Raw genomic sequence first — 16,299 nt, 5'->3', positions numbered from 1 at the left:
TAAATCAATCAATGTGATCCACCACATCAACAAAAGCAAGACCAAAACCACATGGTCATATCAATAGATGCAGAGAAAGCCTTTGACAAAATACAACATCCCTTTATGATCAAAACACTACAAAAAAATGGGAATAGATGGAAAATTCCTCAAGATAGTGGAGTCTATATATAGCAAACCTACAGCCAACATCATACTCAATGGTGAAAAACTGGAAGCATTTCCCCTCAGATCAGGTACTAGACAGGGCTGCCCACTATCACCATTACTATTCAACATAGTGTTAAAAGTTCTTGCCATAGAAATCAGGCAGGAGCAAGGAATTAAAGGGATACAGATTGGAAGAGAAGAAGTCAAACTCTCCTTATTTGCAGATGACATGATAGCATACATGGAAAAACCTAAGGAATCCAGCAAGAAGCTTTTGGAAATCATCAGGCAATACAGTAAGGTGTCAGGCCATAAAATTAACATTCAAAAGTCAGTGGCATTCCTCTATGCAAACACTAAGTTAGAAGAAATTGAAATCCAGAAATCAGTTCCTTTTTCTATAGCAACAACAAACAATAAAATATCTAGGAGTAAACCTAACCAAAGAAGTGAAAGACTTGTATACTGAAAATTATGAGTCACTACTCAAAGAAATTGAAAAAGACACAAAGAAGTGGAAAGATATTCCATGTTCATGGGTTGGAAGAATTAACATCATCAAAATGAATATATTACCCAGAGCCATCTACAAATTTAATGCTATCCCCATCAAGATCCCAAGCACATTTTTTAGGAGAATAGAAAAAATGCTACAAATGTTTATCTGGAACCAGAAAAGACCTAGAATTGCCAAAACAATCTTGAGAAAAAAGAACAGAACTGGAGGCATCACACTCCCAGATCTCAAACTGTATTATAGGGCCATTGTCATCAAAACTGCTTGGTAGTGGAACATGAACAGACACACTGACCAGTGGAATAGAATTGAGAGCCCAGAAATGAGGTCCCACACGTATGGACATCTAATCTTTGACAAAGGGGCCCAGACTATTAAATGGGGAAAGCAGAGTCTCTTCAACAAATGGTGTTGGAAACAATGGGTTGAAACATGCAGAAGAATGAAACTGAATCACTGTATTTCACCAAATACAAAAGTAAATTCCAAGTGGATCAAGAACTTGGATGTCAGACCAGAAACTATCAGATACTTAGAGGAAAATATTGGCAGAACTCTTTTCCGCATAAATTTTAAAGGCATCTTCAATGAAACAAATCCAATTACAAAGAAGACTAAGGCAAGTATAAACCTATGGGACTACAGGACTACATCAAATTAAAAAGCTTCTTCACAGCTAAAGAAGCTACTACCCAAACCAAGAGACCCCTCACAGAATGGGAGAAGATCTTTACATGCCATACATCAGACAAGAGGCTAATAACCAGAATACATAAAGAGTTTGCCAAACTCAACAACCAGAAAACAAATAATCCCATTCAAAAATAGGGGGAGGACATGGACAAAACTTTGTCTACTCAATACAATAGACTTTAAGATGTTAAACCAAAAAGAAATATGTATTTATTCTTGATAAGCTAAATTCTCATTCCTTGGTATTCCCTGAACACAAATAAAATAATTATTATTAAAAGTTTAACATATTTCTGGAAAGTATAACTATTATACATAGCTTTAACTAATTATCCTTTCATTGAATTAATGACAGAGTTAATTAGTTCAACTGGATACATCAGCTTGGAGGGATAAGCCTTAGAGATTAGTAATTCTCTTGCCATCTTGTAGCTTCATTCTCACACTACAATGATGTGTTAAATAAATCACCATAAAAACTGGATACCTGGTTACACAACTAGACTCTCATGCCTGATGCTCCAAATTCAAACCCCCACACCACCATAAGCCAGAGCTGATCAGTGCTCTGGTTTAAACAAAAAAAAAAAAAAGGATATTTTGTTTATCTATGTATCTTAGCATATCTTGTAGGCTATTTAAAGCTGCCATATGTAACTACCAGATGATTGCATTCAGTATTTTTTTTTAAATGCCAAGTTTTGTTTGTTTGTTTTGGGGAGGGGTGGTTTTTTGTTTTTTTTTGTTTGTTTGTTTGTTTTGTTTTGTTTTTGTGAGCACTGGGACTTCACCACTACAAACCAACTTCTTCAGTTAAAAAAGACAGAAACAAAGACACCACAGCACCAAAGTGTCTTTGAGTGTGGTGGAGTCTAGGCTCAAACTTGAGTCATGTACATAACAAAGCAAGAACACTATCCAAGTGAGCTGTCATGCCAGCCTTCAAATGTAAAGTATTTAAATACACAGTCTACCCCACCAATATGTCCTGGAGCTCCGATGCCCCACAGCCCCGCCCCACTAGGGAAAGAGAGAGACAGGCTGGGAGTATGGATCGACCTGTCAACACCCAAGTTCAGCAGGGAAGCAATTACAGAAGCCAGACCTTCCACCTTCTGCATCCCACAATGACTTTGGGTCCATACTCCCAGAGGGTTAAAGAATAGGAAAGATATCAGGGGAGGGGATGGGATACGGAGTTCTTGTGGTGGGAATTGTGTGTAATGGTACCCCTCTTATCCTATGGTTTTGTTAAGTGTTTCCTTTTTATAAATAATTTTTTTAAAAAAATACACAGTCAGGAGTCAGGCGGTAGCCCAGCGGGTTAAGCGCACGTGGCGCCAAGCGCAAGGACCAGTATAAGAATCCCGGTTTGAGCCCCCAGCTCCCCACCTGCAGGGGAGTCACTTCACAGGCGATGAAGCAGGTCTGCAGGTGTCTAACTTTCTCTCCCTCTCTCTGCTTCCCCTCCTCTCTCCATTTCTCTCTGTCCTATCTAACAATGACATAAATAACAACAACAATAATAACTACAACAACAATAAAAAACACAAGGGCAACAAAAGGGAAAATAAATAATTTTTTTTAATTTGCTTAAATACACAGTCTAAATATTCCTCTAAAAGGTTATCATATACAGTTGTTAATAAAGGAGAGTAGTAGGCTAGGATGTGACACTGTAAGTAAAAAACTGGACTCTCAGGTATGAATGAAGTTCTTAGTTGGATCCTAGGTATCATATGCCAGAGTAATTCTCTGATTCTCTATGTCTCTGTCTCTCTCCTCTTACCTCTCTTCTTCACTAATAAGCATATGTCTTTAAAATATAAATAAATGAGGGAGCAGGAGAGTAGAATACACTGTTGTATGTATACATCACCATGTGTGAGGACTCAGGTTAGAGTCCCCATGCCCCTCCCACAGAGGGGAAGCTTCACAAAGAAAGAAGCAGATCTGCAGGTGTCTATCTTTCTCTCTTGCTCTCTATCTGCCCCTCCCCTTTCAATTTCTCTCTCTATCCCATCTAATAAAAAAGAGTAAATAGGGAGTGGGGCGGTAGTGCAGCAGGTTAAGAGCATGTGGCCCAAAGCACAAGTACCAGCATAAGGATCCTAGTTCGAGCCCCCAGCTCCCCACCTGCAGGGGAGTCGCTTCACAGGCAGTGAAGCAGGTCTGCAGGTGTCTATCTTTCTCTCCCCCTCTGTCTTCCCCTCCTCTCTCCATTTCTCTCTGTCCTATCCAACTACAATGACATCAGTAACAACAATAATAACTACAACAATAAAAAAACAAGGGCAACAAAAGGGAAAATAAATATTTTTTAAAAATTTTTAAAAAGAGTAAATAAATGAGACAAGATGACATGGTTTACAAAGGAAAGCTAAAATTTGCATAGCTGTGAGTTTCTTACTTAGAAATAATATTCTTTTTCTTTGCTTATTATGGGATAGAGACAGAGAAATTGAGAGGGGAAGGGAGACAGAGAGAGAGAGAGACAGAGAGACACCTGCAGCCCTACTTCACCACTTGTGAAGCTTTCCCCCTGCAGGTGGGGACCAGGGACTTGAACCTGGCTCCTTCCTTGTGCACTGTAATGTGAGCACTAACTAGGTGCGCCACCATTCCTTTGAAACACTGGTTCCTTAGAAACAATATTCTTTTAGTGAATCAGTCTTAGTTTTTATCTGGACAGTTAATGATAACTTTAGAAGTCATCAACACAATTCAGATTACTTAACATGCAAACAAAATGTTCTTGAGCTGCTGCTCTAATCTCCTGTCTAGATGGCTATTTCCTTCATCTCCCTCATTTCATTCAAACTGCTGACGAGAGTGCCTGAAGGTTTTCCTCACTTGCACAGAACTCTGTGTTGACTGGAATGACACAGCCTCACTATGTTATTGCCAAGGACAAAAAAATACATCTAAATTATCTAATGCCTGGCTCACTTTTATTTCTATGTAGGCTTAAAGCATAACCTTAACTACATAGCAAAAATGAAACAAAAGTTCTCCTGTTTCCATGGCTCCAAAGAAGTTATCTAACACTGAAAATGTGTGATGATAAAATAGAACCCATAGCTAAAACAAGAAAGGCTATAATTTTCCAACTATAACTCTAAATATTGGACTATAAGAACACTCATCCTTAAATAGTGCCCCCTCTTATTAGTTATCTTTATAAATATATTCATTAGAAAAAACTTTCCAACATAAATTGGATAACTATTAAAACAAATGCTTGGGGACGGCAGTGGCGTACAACCGGTTAAGCACACACATTACCAAGCACAAGGTTCTCAATTTCTCTCTGTCCTACTTAGAAAAAGAGAAAAAAAGGATGGTGAATTCATAGTGCCAGCACCGAGCCCCAGAAATAGCCCTGGTGGCAAAAAAATTTTTTAAACCGGGTCATGTTTACTGTAAACTATTAATCCCCAAAATCAAATGAAATAAAAACCAGGCCAAACCTTAGTGACCCAAAACAAGAATTCTATAGGTCAACAAGAATTCTATGGGTTAACAATCTGAGCCAGGCTCAGTTAGGTGATTCTTCTGGTTTTCACTGTGTTCACTTATGCATCTATAGTCATTTAGTGGGTTGGTCCAAAGGTGATTGTCTTGAAAAGGCACAGCAACAAGGAGGTAGTAAGGATTATGGCCCTTTATTTTTTAGAATCTGCTATTTTTATTTAAACACATGTAATTGCATCATCCTTATTCAAATACTTTCATATTTACATACTTTCAAATTAGGACACTGATGTAATATAGCAGGCTTATACTGCACCACTTTCCTAGGTAACAAAAAAAAAGGCCATTTTTAATGAATTTTCTACACAAATCAATCCTGTCTGGACCTGACCATATTGTATATTATTTTCATTAATTATAACTGAGAGAGGATGCTTAACTTTAATGGCACACCAAAAAGGAAAGCATTATATTTTAAGAAGTAGTGAATGAAGAATGAGATAAAACTCAGGTGATGTTTTCAGGTGATGGGAGGTAGCTCAACAGTGGGTACAGCAGACACTGTACAAAACCTGAGGTCATAGGTTTGACTCCCACTACCACCTATGCCAGAGAGTTGATCTGACCTTTCTCTTTTCTCTCATTAAATAAATAGGTAAATCCTTTTAAAAGAGAAAGTTAAATATACACAAAACAGAATACTTTAAAAAGGAAATATACACAAAAGAGAATGATACTAAACAAACAAGCAAAAATCTATTGCATTTTGTCTCCACCTATGAATAGCTAAGTGCTATCATCATTAAACCTAAGGATCATAGGTTACCTGAGTTCATAAACTTGATTCAATAAAAATAAAGGAACTAGGGTGGGGGTGGATAGCATAATGGCTATGCAGATTGTCATGCCTGAGGCTCTGAAGTCCCAGGTTCACTCCCCTACATCACCAGAAAATAAAGCTGATCAGTGCTCTGGTAAAAAAATAAAAAATATCAAATACACAGCCTATATATTAAAAAGACTCAGTCTGTGTTTTAAAAACTTCAAGACATACAATTAATTTTCCCCCTCTCATATTAATTAACTAGTGATTTATATGACTACACTTTACCAGGAGTGTACATAAACACCATTCCCACCACCAAAAGATTGTGTCCCATCCCACCTACCCACCCCCATCCCCACCGGCCCAGGAAGCCACATGTCTACCCCTCACCACAGGGTTTTTACTTTGGTGCCCTACTTTCAATTTAGTCAGACCCTGCTTTTAGTTTCCCTTTCAGATCTTCTTTCTCAACTTCTGTTGATGAGTGGGATCATCCCATACTCATCTTTATCTTTCTGACTTAGCTCACTTAACATAATTCCTTCTAGCTCTGTCCAAGTAGATCAGAAGCAACCAGTGGCACAGCTATATACAAGATACTGGGTACTATACAGCAAACCCTAACAAAAGTATTTTTCAAAGTTAACCCAATTACCAAATAATGTGATGATAACAGTATAGTTATCCATTGTCTTTTTGAACCCTAAGACAGCAGGAAACTCACATCTCCACTATAGAGCCTATATTTCCCCCAGCTCTGGAACCTTAGGATAGGGCCCACTTTCCCACATGCCTCTCCCAATCCATATCAAATAATATTGCATCAGCCGATCACAACCTAATCAACACAACGATTGCCACCTCAACATGCTTCAGCTCAAATTGTGTCCAGAGACTTCAGGTGTGGAATAACAACCCTTCAGATTCATTACTCGGGTGAGACCTTTCCTTTCATAGTATTCTCTAATTCCATCCCAGATGGATCACTTTCTAACAAAGTCCCAAAACCTAGATATAGACCAGGTTCTGTGATAGAGAGCATATGTTCACACATATCCATAAACTAGTGCAAAATATATACCTGAAAGCAGAAATACACTAGAGTTTGCAGTGAGTAGCCCCCCCCCCAAAATTTCATCTCCACTATTGCAACCTTTGGGTCCATGATTCTTCAACAATTTGTTTGGCTTTGTATGTTAACTCTCCTTTCAGCCACCAGGTTCCAGATGCCATCAGGATGCCAGCCAGGCTTCCCTGGATTGAAGACCCCACCAATGCGTCCTGGAGCTCAGCTTCCCCAGAGACCCACCCTACTAGGGAAAGAGAGAGGCAGACTGGGAGTATGGACTGACCAGTCAACGCCCATGTTCAGCGGGGAAGCAATTACAGAAGCCAGACCTTCTACCTTCTGCAACCCACAACGACCCTGGGTCCATGCTCCCAGAGGGATAGAGAATGGGAAAGCTATCAGGGGAGGGGGTGGGATATGGAGATTGGGTGGTGGGAATTGTGTGGAGTTGTACCCCTCCTACCCTATGGTTTTGTTAATTTATCCTTTCTTAAATAAAAAATAAATTATAAAATAAAATAAAAAATAAAGGAACTAATGATGAGGCAAGAGATAGGGGTAATAATGGAGATGAAAAAAAGCAAATGAATTCCTTTTTTAAAATATGTACTTACTAGCAACAGAGAGAACCAGAGCACTTCTCTGTCATATATAATGCCAGAGATTCAACTCAAGGACTCATGCTTGCAAGTCAGGCACTCTACCTGCTGCATAACTCCCCAGGTCAAGGTGAATGATTTTCCTAAAATAGTCTTACTGAGAGGTGGTCTGATAAAAATAAAAGGAACACTGTTTTGTGAAGTAGAAAGTTTGGTCTCAGGACAGGTACACTGGCACACCTGGTTGAGCACACGTTACAATGCACAAGAACCCATGTTTGAGCCCCCGGTCCCCGCCTGCAGGGGGAAAGCTTCCAAGTAGTACAGCAGTGCTACAGGTGTCTCTCTGTCTCTCACCCTCTCAATTTCTGACTGTCTCTATCCAATAAATAAATAAAGATAATAAAATTTAAAAGAATTTTTAAAAAAGAAACCTTGGCCACTATTTCCAGGTCTATTGCTTATTGTTGGTGATCTTGTGAGAGAACTTGATATCCATAGGGCTGTATTCTTCTGTTTTCACAAATTAAGGTGATGGACCTCAAAAACTTCTGTTGTCTTTAAAATATGTGTTGGAAACAGGAGATCACACAGAAGGCAGTGTGTGTACCTGTCCAAGCACCCTAGCACCACAGGGAACACCATGGACAACACTGAGGCTCAATGGATGGTATAGTATTGCTGGGGTGTTTTTTTTTTTCTCCTAAATAGTAGCAATGAAAAATGTATGTTGCTATGGGAGAACCACTGCAGTTTCCAGAGACTAGGGATACAGGACTCTGCTGGTGGGGATGGTGTGGAATTGTACACCTGTTATAATTTTGTAAGCCAATATTAAATCACTAATAATTTTTTTAAATGTATGTTGACTGTGGAAGGTTCTGAGTCCAATGTACAATTACTCTACTTCTACCTACCCCCTCCTTCTTTCTCTTTCAACTTCCCACCTTGGGAAAAAGTTCCAAAACTACTTATGTAGAGTGGCCTCAGTCCAGCTGGACTAACAGTGTTTGCAGTGTAAATGGGGAACTTCAGTATGCTAACATTTAGAGTGAATAAACTTGCTTGACAGATTACATGACAGATAAGACAAGATGAGGTTGTCAACAGCATGCTGGGTAAGTGATGAGGGATTTGGGGGGAGAGGGCAGGGGAGTGCAAAGAATGCCAGAGTTGAATCTCTAAATTTATTTCCTACAGGTTTTCCTTCTTGTAAACAGCTGCAATATACTTCCCCAAAATACAAATATATAAATTATTTGTTTCTTACTCTACTAGAAATATAATGGAGCCTCCAAAAAAGTGATTGGATAGTTTCATGCTGTCTTGTAATTGGAACAATGCACAGAATTAGAGGTGTATTAGCATCAGGGTGAGTAGAGTGTAGCTTCTGGAAGAACACACATCTAATCAGTGGATAGCTAAGTATGTCATTTCTTAGTGACCTAGTGAAAATATAGGAGCTATTATTTTGTTGAAAAACATTTTGATAAATTACCTACTATTACTGAAAAGTTACTTTTTTTTTCCTTTTTGCCTCCAGGGTTATTGCTGGGGCTCTATAACTGCACTACAAATCCACTGTTCCTGGAGGACATTTTTCCCATTTTGTTGCCCTTGTTATTATTGTTATTACAGCTGTTGTTGTTGGATAGGACAGAGTGAAATCGAGAGAGTAGGGGAAGACAGAGCGGGGTTGAGAAAAACACTAGCATACCTGCTTCACCGCCTGTGAAGCGACCCCCCTGCAGGTGGGGAGCAGGAGGATCGAAACGGGATCCTTATGCCGGTCCTTGCACTTTGTGCCAGGTGTGTTTAATCCGCAGAGCTAATGCCCGGCTCCCTGAAAAGTTACTTTTTAACATGTGTGCTCAACCAGGTATGCCATCAACCAGTCCCAAAAAGTTACTTTTTAAAATCTATTTTATTTTTTATTTTGGATAGAGATAGAAATTGAGAGGAAAGGGGGGAGACTAAAGGGGAGATACACCTGTAGCACTGCTTCACCGCTTGTGAAGTCTGCCCCCTGCAGGTGGGGACCAGAAACTATAACCCAAGTCCTTGAGAATTGTAATGTGTGCGCTCAACTAGGTTCGCCACCAATCACCCAGCCCTTGAAAAGTTACTTTTTCTTGTTCCATTGCAATTTTTTTTTCCTACGGGAGACCTGCTCAGCTCTGCTTAATGGGGCCCGGGACTGAACCTAGGATTTATGAAGCTCAGGCATTAATATTTTTTTTTGCATAAACATTATGCTATCTCCCCAGCTCTAGTGTTTCAATAAAATAAAAAAATTCTGGGAGTCGGGTGGTAGCACAGCAGGTTAAGCACAGATAGCACAAAGCACAAAGAACAGCATAAGGAACACGGTTCGAGCCGCCGGCTCCCCACCTGCAGGGAAGTCGCTTCACAGGCAGTGAAGCAGGTATGCTGGTATCTATCTTTCTCTCCCTCTATGTCTTCCCCTCCTCTCTCGATTTCTCTCTGTCCTATCCAACAACAGCAATTACAATAATGACAACAAGGGTAACAATAAGGGCAACAAAATGGAAAAATGGCCTTCAGGAGCAGTGGATTTGTAGTGCAGGCACCAAGCCCCAGCAATAACCCTGGAGGCAAAAAAAAAAAAAAAAAATCTAAAAACTAATTTATTAAAAACTTATTATAAAGCTATAATTTTGGATATTAATCCACAGGGACAAGTATATTTCAACATCTCACCTGGTGAATTTCTTGTTTAAAATTTCCTAAACCCTTGGGGCTGGGTGGTGGTGCACCTGGTTGAGTGCTTATGTTAGGATGCACAGGGACCCAGGTTCAAGCCCCGGGCCGCGACTTGCAGTGGGAAGGAAAGCTTTGTGAGTGGTGAAGCAGTATTGCAGGTGTCTGTTTCCCTCTCTATCCCCCCTTCTCTCTTGATTTCTGGCTGTCTCTATCCAATAGATAAAGATAATTTAAAAAATTGTTTTAAAAATATTCCTAAACCGTATTTAGCAATGAAAAAAAACATCAAAATCTCCATCAAGTAAACACATCCCAAAATTTGTATTTGTAGCCAGTTCTCCCCGGCCAAGTGTTCACCATACTAAAATTTGATGTCAACTTCAGTTGGTAGGAGGTGACTATTAAATTACCCTCAGAACTGACCAAAGGAATGACATTATGTTTACATTTAGAATTAGTTAAAATTGATGGAATAGACAGAACAATGTGTGTGTGTGTGTGTGTGTGTGTGTGTGTGTGTGTGTGTGTAATATATTCTTCTTCTAGCGTTTGCCCTTCTTCCGTAGCCAGTCAACAGCATCAGGTTGAGCCTGATGTAAAGTTTCGAGACCTCCTTTGAATCTGGAGAGGTGGCAGTCGTTGACTATGTGGGTCATAGTCTGTCTGTAGCCGCAGGGGCAGTTCGGGTCGTCTCTGGCTCCCCAGCGATGGAACATAGCAGCACACCGACCATGGCCTGTTCGATAGCGATTGAGGAGGGCCCAGTCATAACGTGCTAGGTCAAAGCCGGGTTGACGCTTGCAGGGGTCTGTGATGAGGTGTTTGTTCTTTACCTCAGCTGACTGCCAACTCTCTTTCCAAGAGTCTGGAACAGAGAAGTTCAGTGTAGGCGTAGGGGACCAGATTGGGTGACGAGACATCAAACGTTGGACAGGGTGGGCGAAGATATCCGCGTATATTGGCAGGTCCGGTCGAGCGTAGACGTGGGAAATGAACTTAAGATGATGCCGCATCCCGACGAATATCTGGCGGGGCGATGTTGCTAAGAACTGGCAGCCATGGAACCGGGGTGGAACGGATGGTTCCAGAAATTATCCTCATGGAGGAATATAATTTGGAATCGACCAAGTGGACATGGGGGCTACGGAACCATACTGGGGCACAGTATTCTGCAGTGGAATAGCATAATGCCAGAGATGATGATCGTAGTGTGGAAGCGCTCGCGCCCCATGAGGAGCTGGCCAGTCTTGCAATGATGTGATTCCTCGCGCTCACCAATGGGATGCATTGGATTGACCTTCCCGTGGTGCATCTCATGAGTACCCATTCATTGGGGAAACTGACGATCCTTCCTAGCCGACTGAATCCACATGGATCCCAGTCACTTTCAAAGCCAGCAACAAGCAGTTCCTGCCAGCTTTCAAGCTGTTGGTCCTGCTCTTCGAGTCCTCCAACTTAATGTTGAGGGGCTGTCCTTTGCCAAACGTTCTTATTGGTTGTAATATATAATACAAGGTAGAAGGGGAGATAGGTTTAGCAGACTAATGTATTAAGTCAAGGCAAAAAAACAATGAAGCTGAGATAAAGGTGGATAAGGAATTCTAGCTTACCATGACAAAAATATGAATTGAGGTCTTATATCTGACAAAAATCAGAATTGAGGGTTTTATAGTAATTACATAAAGGAAGCATACGAGAAAGGAAGCATCTAGGAAGACTAAAGTAGCAAGCCCAAGTAGTTCAGGAAGTGTTTGTTAGAGGCAGAGGTCCTAAGAAAAGCTTCACAGGTACTTAAACAGAAATACATGATGGACTCAAATTGGGACAGGCATGTTGAGTTTGAGATTCTAGAAAGAAACTCAGAGCAATACCTGCAGTTTGAAATATAGTCTACAGTCCGAGAATGAAGTTGGAGCTCAAAAAAGAGATACAGTATTTACAAGAATAAAGATAGTATTTGAAGCAATCTGGGTGGACAAGAAGTGTGACAATAGTCTAACATAGACCTTTGGGGAAAATCACATATAATCAGTGAGTTAAATTAGTAAGTTTAGAAGCTACAAATTTAAATTATTTTGCCAATGACATCCTTTCTTGAATTGTTAAGTTTATGGTGCTTTACATTACAATGTATAACTAAAATCATATTTCTGGGCCCATTTCAATGATTTAAACATAGCCCTTATAAGTAAATTGCATTGAAAACTACAGTTTACAGTGTAAAAATTAAAAGAAATGCCTCTACCTACAGTATTATCTATGTTCATCTTTCTGTAATTGCTTCCCCACTGAACATAGGTGTTGACAGGTAGATCCATACTCCCAGCCTGCCTCTCTCTTTCCCTAGTGGGTTGGTGTTCTGGGGAATCAGAGCTCCAAGACACATTGGTGGGTATGTCTGTTCAGGGAAGTCCGGTTGGTATCATGCTAGCAAATGGAACCTGGTGGCTGAAAAGAGAGTTGACATGTAAAGCCAAACAAATTGTTGACTAATCATGAACTGAAAGGCTGGAATAGGGCAGATGAAGAGTTGGGGGATGGGATGCCTACGTTTTGTAGATAGCTAGTAGGCATATTTTAGTTATATTCTGTTGGGCCTTAAAGCCAGCCCCTCTGCTCTGCTTACATAATCATTGTTTTGCCTGAAATATCCCCACCATGTTATCCCCTCAGCGTATTGCTAATTCAGTTAAAACCATCACAATAGTTGCTAAGGACACTTCCACCTTCCAAGCATGCCTTTTGCCTCTCTCCACCCCCTTTCCTAGCCAGTCCCGTTCCCAACTTGCCACTTCTCTCTACCCCACGATGCAACCCGACAATATTCCAAAGGGCCTGTGGCTATACTAGTTTTTTTTTTCCCTCTGAGCCTGAAATCTGATATTCAAGTGGATCCAAGTTATTGTCTGAGGAGATGATGTCATGGCTGGAAAAAGGACCAGAAAGCTGGATCAGGGAAGAGAGTAGCTCCCTAATATGGGAAAGGGGTATAAATATTGTTGACTGTAAACCCAATGATTTGATGTGATCTGGGGCCCATATTCAGCTTAGGAGTCTATGTGAACCCTGCATTCCTGTAGATTTGAGCTCACATTCTGTGGTCATGAGTAAGAACATTCCAAGCTGCCTCAATATAAGGAACCATCTTCCTCAGGTGGAGCATAGAGTATGTTGTCCATCCTCCCTTTAGAGGATGGGACATCCTCCACTATTGTTGATCCACATTGAGGGCAAGGTCCTATGGGGGCCCACAAAGGGGTCTATGGTGTTGTTCCTGATAGAGATGACCACTAACAATGGAGAGAATCGAGATCTAGACCCATCATTTCTATTTGGGAATCTCAGGACTCCCCGAATAGGGCCCCAGCTGATGGGGTGGCCTGATAGTGACTAAACAGTCATCGTTAAAATATGCCAGTCTCTTGCCCTTATTCAGCTTTTGCAGTCCTTGCTTTGATGAGGTTAGCTTTGGAGTGAGGGAAGTGTAATAGGAAGTAGGTGAGAAGGGTATCTAAGTCTAAGTAGACACTTTTTCATTATGAACTTTATACTGACTCACTGCAGACTATTGTGTACTTTTGCTTTCAGGTATATATTTTGCCCTAATTTATGGATACATGTGAACCTATGCTCTATCTCAAGGGACCTGGTCTATATCTAGGTTTTGGGACTTTGTTAGGAAGTGAACTGCCTGGAATGGAATTAGAGAATACTATGAAAGGAAAGGTCTCACCCAAGTAATGAGGGTGAAGGGTTGACTTTCCACACCTGACGTCTCTAGACACAGTCTGAAGTAAAGCATACCTAGGTGGTACTCATTGCGTTGATTAGGCTGGGATCGGCGGATGCAATATCACTTTGTATGAATTGAGAGAAGCATGCAGGAAATTGAGCCCCACCCTAGAGGTTCCAGGACTGGGGGAAATATAGGCTCTATAGAGAGGAAGTGGGAGGTTCCTGCTGTCGTAGGGTTAAGAATAGATCATTATTGCTATAATCACATTATTTGGCAGTTGGGTTAACTTTGAAAAATCCCTTTGCTAGGACTTTCTGTATCATACACAACATCACCATAATTTATGCCCTTTTGACATTATTTGTATATAGCTGTGCCATTGGTTTCTTCTGTTCTCCCTGGTCTAAGCTTTTAAGAGAGTCAACCTATCAAAGACTCAGCCTATGGTCTGTGCATTAAAAAGTTGAGACATTCAATTTTTCCCCTCTCATATTAATTAGTGACTTATATGACTACAAATTAATAGTATACATAAACACCATTCCCACCACCAAAAAACTGTGTCCCATCATCCCCCACTCCCACCCCCTCTACCCGTGCCCCATGAAGCCAAACATCCACCCTCACCATTAACCCAGGGTTTTTACTTTGGTTCCTTTCTCATCTGCTGTTGGGCACCTGGGGGTTGCTTCCAGGTTTTAGCTATTATGAATTGTGCTGCTGTGAACATAGGTATACACATATCTTTTTGGTTGGGTGTTATAGAGTCTTTGGAGTATATCCTAGGAAAGGAATTACTGGGTCACATGGAAGGTCCATGTCTAGCTTTGTGATAGTTCTCCAGACTGCTCTCCACAGAGGTTGGACCAACAGTGCAGGAGAGTTCCTTTGTCCCCACAGCCTCTCCAGCATTTGTTGCTGCTGTCCTTTTTGATGTATGCCATTCTCACAGGGGTGAGGTGGTATCTCAATGTTGTCTTTATTTGGATTTCTCTGACAATCAGTGACCTGGAGCAATTTTTCATGTGTTTGTTAGCCTTTTGGATCTCTTCTGTAGTGAATGTTCTATTCATATCCTCTGCCCATTTTTGGATGGGGTCATTTGCTTTTTTATTGCTAAGTTTGCTGAGCTCTTTGTATAGCACTCCCATTCACTGTTGCAGCAAAATCTATAAAATACCTAGGAATAAACCTGACCAAAGAAGTGAGACTTGTATACTGAAAACTATGAGTCACTATTCAAGGAAGTAGAAATTGAGGCCAAGAAATGGAAAGACATTCCATGCTCATGGATTGGAAGAATTAATATCATCAAAATGAATGTTCTCCCCAGAGCCATATACTAATTTAATGTGATACCCACCAAAGTTCCACCAAGCTTCTTTAAGAGAATAGAACAAAAACTACAATCATTTATCTGGAACCAGAAAACACCTAGAATCACCAAAACAATCTTGAGGAAAAGAAACAAAAATGGAGGCATCACACGCCCAGATCTCAAACTATATTACAAGGCCATCATCATCAAAACAACCTGGTACTGGAACAAAAATAGGCACACAGACCAGTGGAACAGAATTGAAAGCCCAGAACTAAACCCCACATCTATGGGCATCTAATCTTTGATAAAGGGGCCCAAAGTATTAAATGGAGGAAGAAGGCTCTCTTCAGTAAATGGTGCTGGGAAAACTGGCTTGAAATATGCAGAAGAATGAAACTGAACCACTTTAATCTCACCAGGATCAAAAACCAACTCCAAATGGATCAAGGAACTGGATGTTAGATCCAAAACTACCTTAGAGGGAAACACTGGTAGAACACTTTCCCACCTAAACCTCAAGGACATGTTTGATGATACAAACCCAACTGCAAGGAAGACTAAAGCAGAAACAAACCAATGGAACCTACATCAAATTGAAAAGCTTCTGCACAGCCAAAGAAACTATTACCCAAAGAGACCCCTCACCTAATGGGAGAAGATCTTCACATGTTTTTCAACTTCTATCTATGACTGAGATCATCCCATATTCATCCTTTTGTTTCTGACATATCTCACTTAACATGATTTCTTCAAGCTCTAAAGAAGGTGAAATCAGGAGTGGGCAGTAGCACAGCAGGTTAAACTTACATGGTGCAAAGTGATGGACTGCATAAGGATCTCAGTTCAAGGCCCTGGCTCCCCACCTGCAAGGGGATTGCTTCATAAGCAGTGAAGCAGGTCTGCAGGTGTCTGTTTTTCTCTCCCCGTCTTCTCCTTCTCTCTAGATTTCTGTCCTATCCAACAACAATGACAGCAATGACAATAATAACGATGATAAACAAGGGCAACAAAAGAGAAAAAATAGCCTCCAGGAGCAGTGGATTTGTGGTGCAGGCACCAAGCCCCACTGATAACCCAAAAAGAAAAAAAAAAAAGGTGAAATCACCATTTTTAATATCTGAGTAGTATTCCATTGTGTATATATACACCACAGCTTACTCAGCCACTCATCTGTTGTTGGACATCTGGGA

This window comes from Erinaceus europaeus, chromosome 3 (genome assembly GCF_950295315.1).
Source record: "Erinaceus europaeus chromosome 3, mEriEur2.1, whole genome shotgun sequence".
In the NCBI taxonomy this organism is placed as follows: domain Eukaryota; kingdom Metazoa; phylum Chordata; class Mammalia; order Eulipotyphla; family Erinaceidae; genus Erinaceus; species Erinaceus europaeus.
The sequence above is the reverse complement of the archived record's forward strand: the minus strand, read 5'-3'. Positions refer to the sequence as shown.